The sequence below is a fragment of the Varanus komodoensis genome, unplaced genomic scaffold (genome assembly GCF_004798865.1).
Source record: "Varanus komodoensis strain SLA01 unplaced genomic scaffold, ASM479886v1 scaffold5, whole genome shotgun sequence".
NCBI lineage: Eukaryota > Metazoa > Chordata > Lepidosauria > Squamata > Varanidae > Varanus > Varanus komodoensis.
Genome location: NW_025336087.1, coordinates 24,248,113 through 24,260,996, shown reverse-complemented (window position 1 = coordinate 24,260,996; position 12,884 = coordinate 24,248,113). Strand labels below are relative to the sequence as shown.

Below are 12,884 nucleotides of genomic sequence, written 5' to 3'. Positions count from 1 at the left end.
ACATATTCTTAGAGTTGTACAGAAGCCAACTAAAAATGGTCAACATGAAAGATTAAAATAAATGTTATTTCAGTTTTGAGCAAATAGAAGCAAAACAAAAGCCATAAACTTGAAGTCCATTTCAAGAAAAGCAGCATGTCAGAAGCTAAAACCATAGTCTAACATTGCAATGATAAGCATCTAATAAGGCCCACCCTATGGGGACTCATCCCAAACAATTTCTGAGATTACAACTCTAGAATGTTATTAATTGTCATGAGCAGGTTGGTTCCCTCACTTTAGAAAACTCAAAATCAAACTGTAGAAGCATGGTGCTTTTCTTGAAACTTATCTGGTTACAGAACAGTATAAATGGAAGTAACTGTCGAGGGCCAGTTATATAAACATTCCACTCTTTGTAGAGCAATAAAACTAAAGTCCTTTAATGTTAATTGTCTACAAGATTTACAATTCTACAGATAAGTTCCCTAATAGCGGTCCTTGCTAAGCAGATGTCAGCCCTATAATGGCTTCTCTTTCTCTCTGAGTTCATGTGGGATCATTCTCCCAAGTCACGCCTTTCTTCTTACGCTGTCTACTTTGTAGTTGTTCAAATCTGCGTAAAATACGTCTGTTCTCGGCTTTTGAGAAATCTACGACACCTATTGTGTCTTCTGTTTCTGGAGCAGAGAGATCAGCATCGGGGGGGGGGCGGAGAGACAGTTTGCTCTGCCTCTTTCTGAGTAGAACTTGCAGCTTCCTCTTTCTCATGACTCTCTGTCTCTGATAAAGGTCCAGGCATTTGCTCAACATGCTGGGGCTCAGGGGAAGATGCAGTAGCTGGTTCAGCCATCCCTGCATTGGGTTGTGGGGTCGACTCTTGGGCACTGGGTGCCAAGTGCAAGGTCTCCTCATGAGTCACTGTTTCTGTCGGAGCTTCATGCACGACAGTAGCCTTCTCCAAGAGTTGTGGGAGAAGCAACTGCCCATGTAAACAACTGAATCCAAACTGAAAATTTCCTCTTTTCCTGCTTTCAGAAAAGCTTCTGACTCCACCCTTAGGATGAATCTTGCTGCTGGAGGGATGGGCAGTTGGAACATCAGATGCTTCTTCACTGGTCTGGTCTCTTCACCTGCCATTACCTGGCCAGGGCAAGGCATTCTTCCTGCATCTTCTTACCCTTCCACCCTGAAAAACCTTTCTCCCTTCCCTTCATGGGCAGGTTTGCACCCTCTGCCTGAGAAACTTCACCAGGTAACCTTGAAACTGTCAGCTTTTGCATTCCCTTTGCTCCTCTGCCTCCTCCTACCTGAGCAGACTGTGATGTGTGAGAAATGGGCTCCCTCTCAACAATAATGGAAACCTTTTCAAGAATATGAAAACAAGTTCCAACATTTCCGTTTATCACAGGAATGTGTCCATGAATGCAGATTACTGTATATACAGCTGGCTTCAGTGTAGCACATGGACCTCAGTCTTCAAACTACGTTGTGCAGGTATCTGAGATAAGGCCTACATGCATATTTTTGTAAGGTATTAATGGGATAATTCAAGACAAAATGATTAAAAGAAGTCAACAAAAATGGAATTTAATATTAAATAATGTCCTCATCCTAGTTTCATGCATCCTCAATATAATTTTATGCAATGCGGTTGTCATGTGACCCACAGAGAAGGGGTGGAACAGAAGGGGGGGGATGGGGTATTACAGAGATAAATGGTGGGGGTGGGAGAGCATAGTATAACCCTTTAGAGTTGCAAATTTCCAACCAAGTTGTCCCAGGCGCCACCTTTGTTGGGCTCTGCTCACACTTAACTATAGAAGTAAAAAACATAGATTTGGAAATTTATGCTACCTTACCCAATTTGTACTTCCTAGAAACAGGCATAGACACAAAAACAAGTTGTGATCAGAAATCCAAAATTCACAGGTTATATTTCAGTTCACATACCCGAACATATGTTTGCTTTTGTTAAGGTGAGGAAATCCATATCTTTCCAAATATAATTGTGCCAAAATGCATAAATGTAGAAAAATACATGTAAAAAAATCCTTGTGAGAAAAGGGAGGAAAAAAACCTTACAATCTGCTCTGTACCTGAGACAAGATTAGTTTCAAGAGAATCTCAATTTGCTCATGTTTGCATATTCCTGCATCTCTCTCCAGCAATCTTCTGGTTCTCTTGTCATGCAGATGCCTAACTGATTAAGCCTGAGGAATATTAGCCCCCAATAACAATAAAAAGCTTCCTAATTCCTGGTTTATGATATATAACATATAATGTAAGGCCTTGTTTTAAACTAGCTTTTCACCCCACCCCTTCCCATAACATAACCCCAGCATAAATTACATAATAGAAAGAACCACACTTACTGTTTTGTTATGGCATGGGCAATGCTGGAGAATGGTGAGAGAGCCTGGGAGAGCAGGGAGGGGAGAAACCTGGATCTGTCTGGATATGACCTGCTGCACCTCCCTTTCCATCCAAAATGCTGCAAGTAGATGGCAAACAGTCTGGCTGATTAGTAGAGTGGAAAGAGGCCAAGACCTCTTTTGTCACTCCTTCACCATGCATAGGACGCCCATCAACCTCAGAGTTCAGGTGCTTAAGGCAGACTCATTCCATTTTCTTTCCTACAACCAAAAGGAAAGAAAATAAGTCACAAGGTACTCATAAGAAATATGGTGGCTACCACCAAATCACAAACAAAGCGGAAGTCCACAAAATTCTACAAAGAACCAATTCAGTGAAGACTGATAGAGACCTAGTCAGTGATTTCCGTAAAACCATAATCAGCTTCCATATTTTGAAGTATGACTGGAGACAAACTGAACATGGCACTGGAAGCATTACTGGCTCCTTCACCTTCTGTCTGAACAGCAAACTCACAGGCAATCCTAGCCTCGGATCTGCTCTGTCACATTTAGTCTGGGCCTTGGCAGTTCACAGGAATCCAGACATGGCATGTCTGAAACTGGCAGATGAGACCTTGCCTCCTCACCTTCACCCAGCTGAAATTAAGGATATTAGAGACTGTTGTGTCCACTTGTTTAGCATCAGAGCTTGTCCCATTTGCACCCCAAAAGCAAAACACATTTTATGGGCAAAAGTGCATTTTGGGTTTAGGAGAATGTGCATTTCCATGTGTTAGTCAAGGAGAGATTCGTTCTGGGTACATGCTTTAACAATGTGCACCAAAATGGACACTTGAAGAACCAGAAAGTTTGAGCTGCTGATTCTCCCATGAGCAGCTGCACTGAGTGAACATGTCTGCGGTGTGGATGCAGAAAACTGGCTCTGTTCACATGGTGGTTGGTTCTACAAACATCACAGCAAACCATAAAAAGAAGCCACAGGAATGTCTAGCTCACCACTGCTGCAATATCTAAAAGGCACCACACATCACGCTTTTCAGTGCTTGACAGATATCAGCTTGGCTGCCTCTAAAATACCTTTTATCTTTTTTTTCTGGCTCCAAATATTTGACATCATTCAAGATACATGCAAGTGGGTAAGTGTATTTATTGTCTGCCTATTAAAAGACCAGTTGGCATTCTATGCTTGATAAACTCCTACTTTTTTTCTCTGAGAGGCTTTCCTTCCAAGGCACGTTGGTCACAAGTGGTAAAGTCTTGGAGTGGTGGTGGGATGCAGAATATTGAAGGGTGTTCAAATAACCCTAACCACAAGCCCAAAATCATGGACTTGCTATTATTACATTATATTTATACCCCACCTTTTTCCACTTGTGAAGAATCTAACACAGCTTAAATACTCATCCTCCATTCCATTTTATCCTTACAACAACTCTGTGGGGTAGGTTAGGCCAAGAGCGAGTGACTGGTCCAAAGTCACCCAATGAGTTTCATGTCTGAATGGGTCCTTAGTCCAACACTCTAACCACAGTGCCACAGTGGCTTTCATATGATGTGGAAATGTGTGTGTGTGTGTGTGTGTGTGTGTGTGTGTGTGTGTGTGAGAGAGAGAGAGAGAGAGAGAGAGAGAGAGAGAGAGAGAGAGAGAGAGCACTGCTTCAGAATAATATATAACTAGAGAGACATATACAGACATAGTGTGGCTAATGGTAATATAAATGCAGCACATTGCAATCCATCAAGAAGATCCATTGTGACATTCAGGATTTGGTTCTTCCTTTCCACAGCTGATGAGTAAGACAACAGCCACTGCCTTTTGAATAAACATACAAACGAGTTTCTAGGACTGGCATACAGTTGAGAAGAAAAGCTTGTTAGTCTCATTATCCAAGCATCTATGATTATATTGTCAAACTGAACATTATTTTGATGATTGGCATTCATGACTCATGTCTCTGCTTGGCAGACACCCAAAAAACAGATTTAGTGCTGGTTCCTGCTGAAGTTACAGTAGGTCTCCAAAAGTATTCAGTCTGTAGATCGTTCACAAAAGCAAACTGGAGGGAAATTAATGAATTAGGCAAAACATTCTCTTTTTGATATCTTAGATTCTGTGGGCAGCTGCTTTGCCACCATGCATATGGGGTACTGGACAAGATGGACCTTTGGTCTGAGCCAGTGTGGCTTTTATACTGTTCTTATGTTCTTCTTTTCAACTCCAACCCTACATTTATTTTAGAAGAAAATTTCCATCATATTAAAAAAAATGAACCTTGGAAGCACGCATTTCAAATCAAACTATTCTAAATCAATTTAATTGGAGTACTTGAAAGCTCTAACTTGTAATGATGAATTCTGAAATAAAGGAATATAGATTTCCATAGTTCTGCCATCATCAGATTTACAACATGTAATGAGATCCATTTCCATCAGTATGTTGCACTTCAGAGTTACTTCTGCAGGGGAAAGACACATGGATCGCACATTTGGAATAACGCTATAGTCCCCTCAAATGCCAGTGGGGCAAGTGAATGTTCTTTTTTGCCTCTGCCTATGAAGTTGGTAGTACTGACTTATGCAGCAACACTCATTGGGTCCTGGCATCTGCCATCTTGTTTTTGTCCAGATTGTGCCAATGGGAAGAAAAGTCTGTTTTCAGTGACTAAGCTCTTGCCATCACATTATCAGAGACAAATAAAGCTCAGCTCATTCCCCAATGTCCTCTTGTTCCTCTCTCTATTTGTTTCAGGATAAATGAAAATTTAAACAAATTTCCCCTATTAAGTACAATTTTCATTTAATCCTGAAAGAAATGCTACAAGATTTCCCTTTGCAAATCCAGAAACGAATCCAACCATAAACATGAAACACAAGAAGCTGCACTGTTATTTCAGTGGCCACTGCAATCTAGCCATCACATTTCATTTTACAAACAGTGTCCTTGTATCTATGACTGTCTGAATGAATTTCTATTTGATCCTTGTTCTCCAAATGTGAATTGACAGGAATATCCTTTGAGTGCTGGTCTCACATCTAGCACTAAATGCATTTTAAAAATATAATTGAGATTCATCTTGTCGCATTTTATATAAAAGCATAAATATTATTTATTCTACCATCTAATTTTGTTAGGATAAATAAGCAGGAAAGACAGCTAGGTGGAGAACGGCAGGTGGGAAAAGAATGGGATAAAGGCGAAACATAACAAAAATATAGACGAGATGTAGACAGGCTTATAACAGAATTATACTCATACTCTGAGATGTGAAACAGCTCAGTTTCTGGCTTTCAGCCAGATCAAATTAACATACTGACCTGACAGGTACTTGCATTACCCATGGCAGGATCAAGAGCAACATCATCTCTTCCCACTTAGAATAACATAAGAAATGTCACTGAATCACTTGGATCCATCAATCTCAGGGAAGTGAACCAAATCAATCAGTCCCTTGCACCTGCAAACATACAGCCAAGGCCAAAACTTTCCCAGGAAGTATCTGACCATTGCCAGTTATGACACTTCCAGATTATTCTCATCCCACCTGCCTAGATGTAAATCAGATGAGGTGGAAAATGTGAGCTGTCCAGAAGGAAAAACCAAACAAACCTCTTGTGAGCTGCTCTTCTGTGCTCTTTCAAAAAGCATGGGGAGTATATAGCCCTGCTAGGGTTTTGGCTTGGGTTCTGGTAAAAGTCTGGGAAATGTCAGTTCTTGTACCTGTCTATGGGCCAGGAAGTAGGTCACGTGGGTATAGAAATGAGAGCTGTCAGTAAATACCACTTGTGCTCTGAGTTTTGAGAAACTTTGCTACTGCATAGATGATACACATCCCTGCTAGGGTTAAAGCTTCGGGTTAGGGTTAGCGTTGGGAAAATATCATACACATGCATGGGGACCCATATTTCCCAAACCCTAACTTAAACTCAACCCTAACCTTAGCAGTGTGCAATGCATTTTTGTTGAAAGCCTACCTTTTCCATCTCATCTGGTCTACTTCAAAGCCTATTAATGTGGAAAGTGACTGTTATTTTCCTAATACTATCCATAACCTGTAGCTTAACCCCTAATGCTAGCAGGGTTATTTATTCCCTATGCATTTGAAATGTCTGGAAAAGGCAGTGCATCCAGAATTTTTGTTGACAGCTTGCTTTTTTGGCACCTTTTGCATAACTGATTCAGGAAAAGGGAAATTGATCGGTTGATATCAAAATTCACAATCCCTTTTATCTCTGCTTTTGCCTTCATATCTATTCTATAGCATGGTTCCCATCTCACAGAGCATGAGCTTAAGTGTATTTATTCAGAAGTAGGTCCAACATAATTCAATTGCATTCAGTGAAAATTAGTTCTTAGTACTTCATATTACCCCTCTTTTAAGAACACCTTTTTCTTATCCTTCTAATCCTCATTCCCAGCTGTGACCAAACTTTAAAGATGTATAACTGTCTTTGCCCACATTTGGTTTTTTTTATGCTTGATTTCTTTTCCCTCTTGTTGAATTTACTTCATAAGCTTTTTAGGGGGAAAAGGAGACATGTCTATGTTTGCTATACCATACCCACATCTGTGTTTGCCATCCTATACTCGCATCTATGAAAATAAATGCCATTGAAATCAGTGGGACTTGTCTGTGTAGACATGTATATTATTGTGTTGTAAAATGCCTATGCATCTCTAAATAGCTTCTGTGGTCCAAACAGTAACAATAATAATCAACAACAGCAGCAGAAGATAATAATACAGTTTTAGACATATACACTTCAGTTATTAAGCTTGATCCACACCTGGAGGTGCCTATCAGAGGTCCCACCTGTCCACCTCTATGTCCATTTGTGGATTATAGCAACAAGCAAACAATCTCTTTGCTTGTTGAAAAAATGACAATTAGAGAAAGGACCAGAGAGGCTTAGCTAGGCAGGGACCCCCAGTGTTTGTTTGTTTGTTTGTTTATTGAAAGCTTTTATAGACTGTCCCGTTACTGGCATCTTAGAATGGTTTACAACAAGCACAAATAAAATAAAAATGGCACAGCATCCAGAGATTAACTATTAAAACCAGAATCAAAACCAATTAACACTTAAAATAATGGGAAAATAAAAAAGTTTTCACCTGGCACCAAAAAGAAAATAGCATTGTCACCAGGCAAACCTCTCTGGGAAGCATATTCCACAGTGGGGAGCAACCACTGAGAAGGCCCTCCTCTAGGTAACCGCTCTCCTAATCTCTTTCAAGAAGGGCTTCTGAAGAAGGATCTCTGCCTCAGCTCTTAAGGAGTGGGAGGGCATACAGGGAAGAAGGCACTCCTTCAGGTATACAGGACCCAAGCCATTTAGGGCTTTGTAGGTCATCACCAGCACCTTAAATGGGACTGGACTTTAATTTGCAGCCAGTGTAAGCGATAGAGGACTGGCGTTATATGTGAATACCTTCCGATTCCCTTTAATATCCTGGCAGCTCTATTCTGAACCAACTGAAGTATCTGGGCCATCTTCAAGGGCAGCCCCACGTAGAGCGCGTTACAATAATCCAGTTGGGAAGTCACCATAGATAGTGTGGGTCACCATTGCAAGGCAATGCTCATCCAGGTAAGGGGGCAGTTAGTAAATCTGCCAAAGCTGCAGAAAAGCACTGCTTGTCACCACTGCCACCTGTGATCCAAGGACAGCTCTGGATCGAGGAGCGCTCCCAAACTGCCACATGTGTAGCAACTAAGATGTCCCTCTTCTGCATTCTGCCAAACCGATTTTGGATATCGGTGGGATGTGGATAGATGCTTTCCTATTATTAATGGGCATTCTCCCATCATTGTCTAATCATGTTGATGGTGCTTTTCCATTCCCCCAGCAGTATTCTATTTTTTCTTCATTAATTTCTCAGTATTGTTTTTAGACTGACCTAGAGCATCTTCATTTTGTCAGAATAAATTAATGTGCGAAGAGGCTCATTTGTTTGTGATTATTAGGGTGAGATCAGTAAAGACAAAGGGCATGGGACATTTTCAATTCATTCTGTGGATTGAAGGATAAGATGCAATATTGGCTGATTTTCATTACAAAAAGAAGGGGAGAGAAGTATAATTTTTGTGTTCTCAGTAAGTCCTGTAACATCCACCAGGGAGTTGTTATTATCTGCATAATGTACCGAGGCATCTGCAATTAGGCTTACCATTCATTTTAGTCTCTCTTGGTTTAAAGTCACTTTCACTTAAATCAATAACATTAAATTAGCTATTTCTGCCAGGCCACAAGATATGGGTTTTTTTCTCTCCTGATAACATTTAGCCAACCATTGTTTTTCTGCTATATTCTCCTATAGTGCCACGAAAAATCCAGAGAGGAAAAGCATCTATGACTTCCACACATAGATCATGGGACCGGTCCAGTGCCCTCCACTTCTGCATCATACTTTGTATAGGGATGGAAAGAGGGGAACTGCAGTTACTTCAAAAGCCATGGACAGTGAAGGTAGATGCCCCACTTCTGGCAAAAATAAATCAATAAATAGTCCCCCATTTCTGACTAAACTAGTGATGCTGCTACAAATGAACATCCTTATCCACCATCTCAGCTCTGCATTAAGGATGCTGTTTTTATGTAATTTGACTGAAATAAATGGGTAGAGATGGGAAAGGAAAGAATAATGAGGAAGTAAACAACCTTACTGAAAGAAAAGGGGGTCAACACTGTGGGGAGGGGGTTAATAAAGTAGCACGTCTCTTCAATCTCATAGATGCTAGTCATTAAAGAAGCAGTCATGGGCCCTTCAAAGAGTGGCAAGTGCAGAACAGACCTGCTAATATTTACAAGGGTTCAGGCAACATCCCTCGATTACCTGCAATAAGGGCCCTGTGGTTCTCACCATGAAATTCCATGCTCATAATAATGCCTGACCGTAGAAACTTAGAAATACAAAACACAGAGACATAGAAACAGAGTGAGTCAGAAAGGGCCTCCTGGGCCACCCAGTCTGAGCCCCAGCTCCAGCTGGCTTTGCTCATGGCAAACTTACCAATCTGGATGTCTGTTGCCAAATCTAGCAACTTGGTCCAGAACCTGACATGACTTGATGTGACCCTGTTTATTGTGCCACTTTGCCTGGCCACTCAGGCATATGGCCACTCTCTCATGGCCAGCATCAACAGTAGACATGGTTGGGCACCTACCAATGACACATGTCATAGCGGAGACCGAGAGACAAAAGTCTGCCAGAGTCACTCCTCTCCTTCACTTGTGTAACCTGCTTGTTTACCTGCCTGTCATTCTGGCCCAGACGATGATGGTGGTGAAAGTTCAGTGCCTGTAAGGAAAGGAAATGGTAACCATGAAAGAAAGTGGGGAAAAGCAGCTGGTGATAATCATGGTGAGAAGGTGGGGTCACTGAGGGAATGATCTCATTGAAATGTCTTACAAAAATCTAGAGCTAGAATGGAACTCACTGGAAAACACTTCTAATAGATCCACTACCACTCTCCCTATGAGCCTCAAGTCCCAGTGGATTGGGATACATGCTTAATTTTTGAAAGGGTCCTTAAAAGCTTCCATCTGATTAATAATCCCCATGATATTTGGCCATAGGAACACCTGGCAGACTACAAAAGCAGAGAACCTGGTGTTGCTATCGGGTTGGCTACTCTATAAAACTGAGGTTGAATTCACTTCTATGCTAGAGACTTACCTATGGAGCCATCTTGTCATGGCTCTTCCTCCTCACTTTTCATTGCTCTGCTCTACAATGGATTACATGAATTGTATTACGAATTAAAATATTGATAAAATAAAAGTCAATTATCAGGCTTTGATGTTAATGGAATTGTCAGTCTTTGCAGACTCATGAGCTGGAGCATTTATGTTGTATTGAGTCACTGAGTTTCTCATGACAACCTACATCACTGGGAAGGCAGCTGCCTTTCTCATGCACACATCCAATTAACGTATCATTTAATTAGGCCATTCTCACCATCTCTAGTCATCATGCTGAAGTTATATTGTAGAAGCAGCCAAAAGTCAAAAAGGAAATCAAAAGCATTTTAAGAACTATCATGTTCAAAATTAAACGTATCTCAAGGCACGAACTGCAATCAATTACTAAGTCCCAGTTTGGTTCATGCGTCAGCTGCATGATATTCTAATGTACACAAGAACATCTTGTTTAGCCAAATTCTTAACTGTAATGTATTCATTTGCTAGGATTAAGACACAAACCGCCTTTGCTGGATAATTTGGTAGTCAGTCCAAGCTGAATTATCGCCATTGGACACTGTTCTGGACTGGTCTGTGGACCTTAAGGGACCCATACAAAGCTCTAGAGTTTTGAGACTGTTAATTGATTTGGCCTCATAGATGGCTCTAACAGAATATATATCTCCCTTGAATGGGCTGCAGCAGGTAGACAACAATGAGTTGTTGAGGACAAAGCAGATCTGATAGAGAAGTTCATGTGGAGATGGATTCTTAAAACTCGTACATAAAATTCCAACTCCAAAAATCAAATCAATCTCAAACAAAGACAACAGCGGGTGTGGGGGCAGGATTTGCAAACTGAAGGGTAGACTCATATGATCTATAAGGAATTAGCCTTTGTTAGAAGTTTCTTTCAGTAAGGAATGGAATGTTAACAACACTTTAAAATTGAAGATAGGGCTTGTGGAAAAAATGAACTGATGAAAGCTCTGTACATGTCCAAATGTCATCTCAGAAAATCATAAGAAAATGTACTTAAGTTGATAATAAAATTGATGATAAAGTGGAACAAAAGAGGAATATTAAAATCAGAAGAAAGGTATAAGATGTTAAATTCACAAGTAAGTCAGACAATTGTTGAAAAAAGGATTTATAAAAAAATAGAATTACATTTAGCCCAACAAGATGAAGCAGAAAACCTTCAGGAAGTAGAAGAAACAAGAATTTTGAAATGTCTCTTTCAGCTGACAAGATGAGTAAGGCATTCAGATAGAGAATAGGAATCAGTGTCCCAGTTCTGCAGGTACTCCACAATAATTTGGGAAAGAAAGAAGATGGAGTATTACTTGGTCAGGACCTGAACACTGTAATGTAAAGCTGCATTCTAATTTCAGAGTTACCTGAAATTAGGGGATAATTCTTCAAAGGCTAGTGACTATTAGCTCCCATAAACCAATAGGTTTTCTTGCTCGTCTTGAATATACACTGCGTCTCTTATATACTATGAATCAAGTCTGTGTTTTGACCACTGTGGATACTGTTTTTATGGAAAATCTCTGGAATTTGAGCTTGGGCAATGATTATAGTAAGAACGTAGAATACAGTGAGATTTATTTATAGAACTAGGGAGTCTTAGATATTTCTTTCTTTTTTTCTTTTTTAAATGTTCAGGCTCCACCAGCATCCCTATATGGTGCTCCAGTTGGAGGCATAAAGGTAATGATTATGAGAATGTGGACTTCATCAAAAACCTTATTGATTTAATTAGTCTAAAGACCCCATTTTATCACGTTTCTAGGTAGCTACCTTGAGGTCACACTTCAATGATCTGACTCTCATTTTGGATTTACAACTAATTGATTCAGAAGGGGCTGGTATCTATAGTCCTGATAGACTGGATTCATTTTCACTATTGCCAGTAATTGCATAGACAGAGATTCTAAAATGGTTACACTGGCTGAGAATCATTAATGCAAGAACACTATAGTTTTGTGACCTGAAAAATAGATTTAAAAGACAGAATGAAAAATAAAAGCAGATTAGTAAAGAGAAAGATGGGAGAGTTGAGGAAGCTTTAGCAGAAATGAAAATCTTGATGAATGACAAGTGTCTGAATCAGCTGAAGAGAGATCATGCTGCACTAATTAAGCATGCAAATGGAGGTCTCTTTAGTATTTCAAATTGGCTTGCAAATTGGTTTTAAGAAGATGAAGATTTGGGAAGTAATTTGGAGTTAAGAGGAGAGGTAGAGCATTACAAACAGATATTATTCTCCTAATATGATAAAATAGTAGCAAGTTACTGTATGTACATTTAAAGATGAATCCGTAAGCTTAGACACAGAAAGTAATCAATTAGTTGTACAGTTCTGAAAGGTGGTTAAAATGGAAGAGACAGTGAGTTATATTGGGTAGTTGGGGTGGGATGGGGATTTACCATTAGTCTGCTGCTTCCAATCCCTGATAATGACAAAAAACATCACAACTGTCATCAAACAATAGTAATTTGTACACTGCAATTTTACCAGCCAAAATCTTTTCTTGGAAAATAGCTGGTTGGAAAGATTGTCACCATGGTTTTTGTCTGACTGATTTTTTTTTTTTAATTTGAGTATCCTTCAGGAAACATGGCTTTCAAGTACAAAAAATACTTAATTATTACTATATAGAACTTGGTTTGATCCAGCCTGGAATGCAAGCGGGGCAAGTGATTTGATAACTTTGGCTAAAGAAGTATTAAGCACCTTCACTGAGGTGAAGATGAAAGAGTGATTAATATTGTTGTCCCTCCAAACCATATTTTAGTTAAATATCCCAATATCTATTTTTTAATGAAAAAGTTTTAGAG

The 12,884-nt window shown here is 39.9% G+C and overlaps 1 long non-coding RNA gene across 1 annotated transcript in view; it reads right to left on the bottom strand.

Moving 5' to 3' along the window:
* Window positions 1-9,610, bottom strand: part of LOC123031632 — a 37,146-nt gene extending 27,536 nt beyond the window's left edge. Inside the window, exons 1-2 of the long non-coding RNA XR_006416338.1 lie at window positions 9,521-9,610; window positions 2,355-2,615 (exon numbers count right to left, since the gene is read on the bottom strand). This is a non-coding gene — a long non-coding RNA (uncharacterized LOC123031632). The remainder of the gene's footprint in view (window positions 1-2,354; window positions 2,616-9,520) is intronic.
* Between the last annotated feature and the right edge of the window lie 3,274 nt (window positions 9,611-12,884).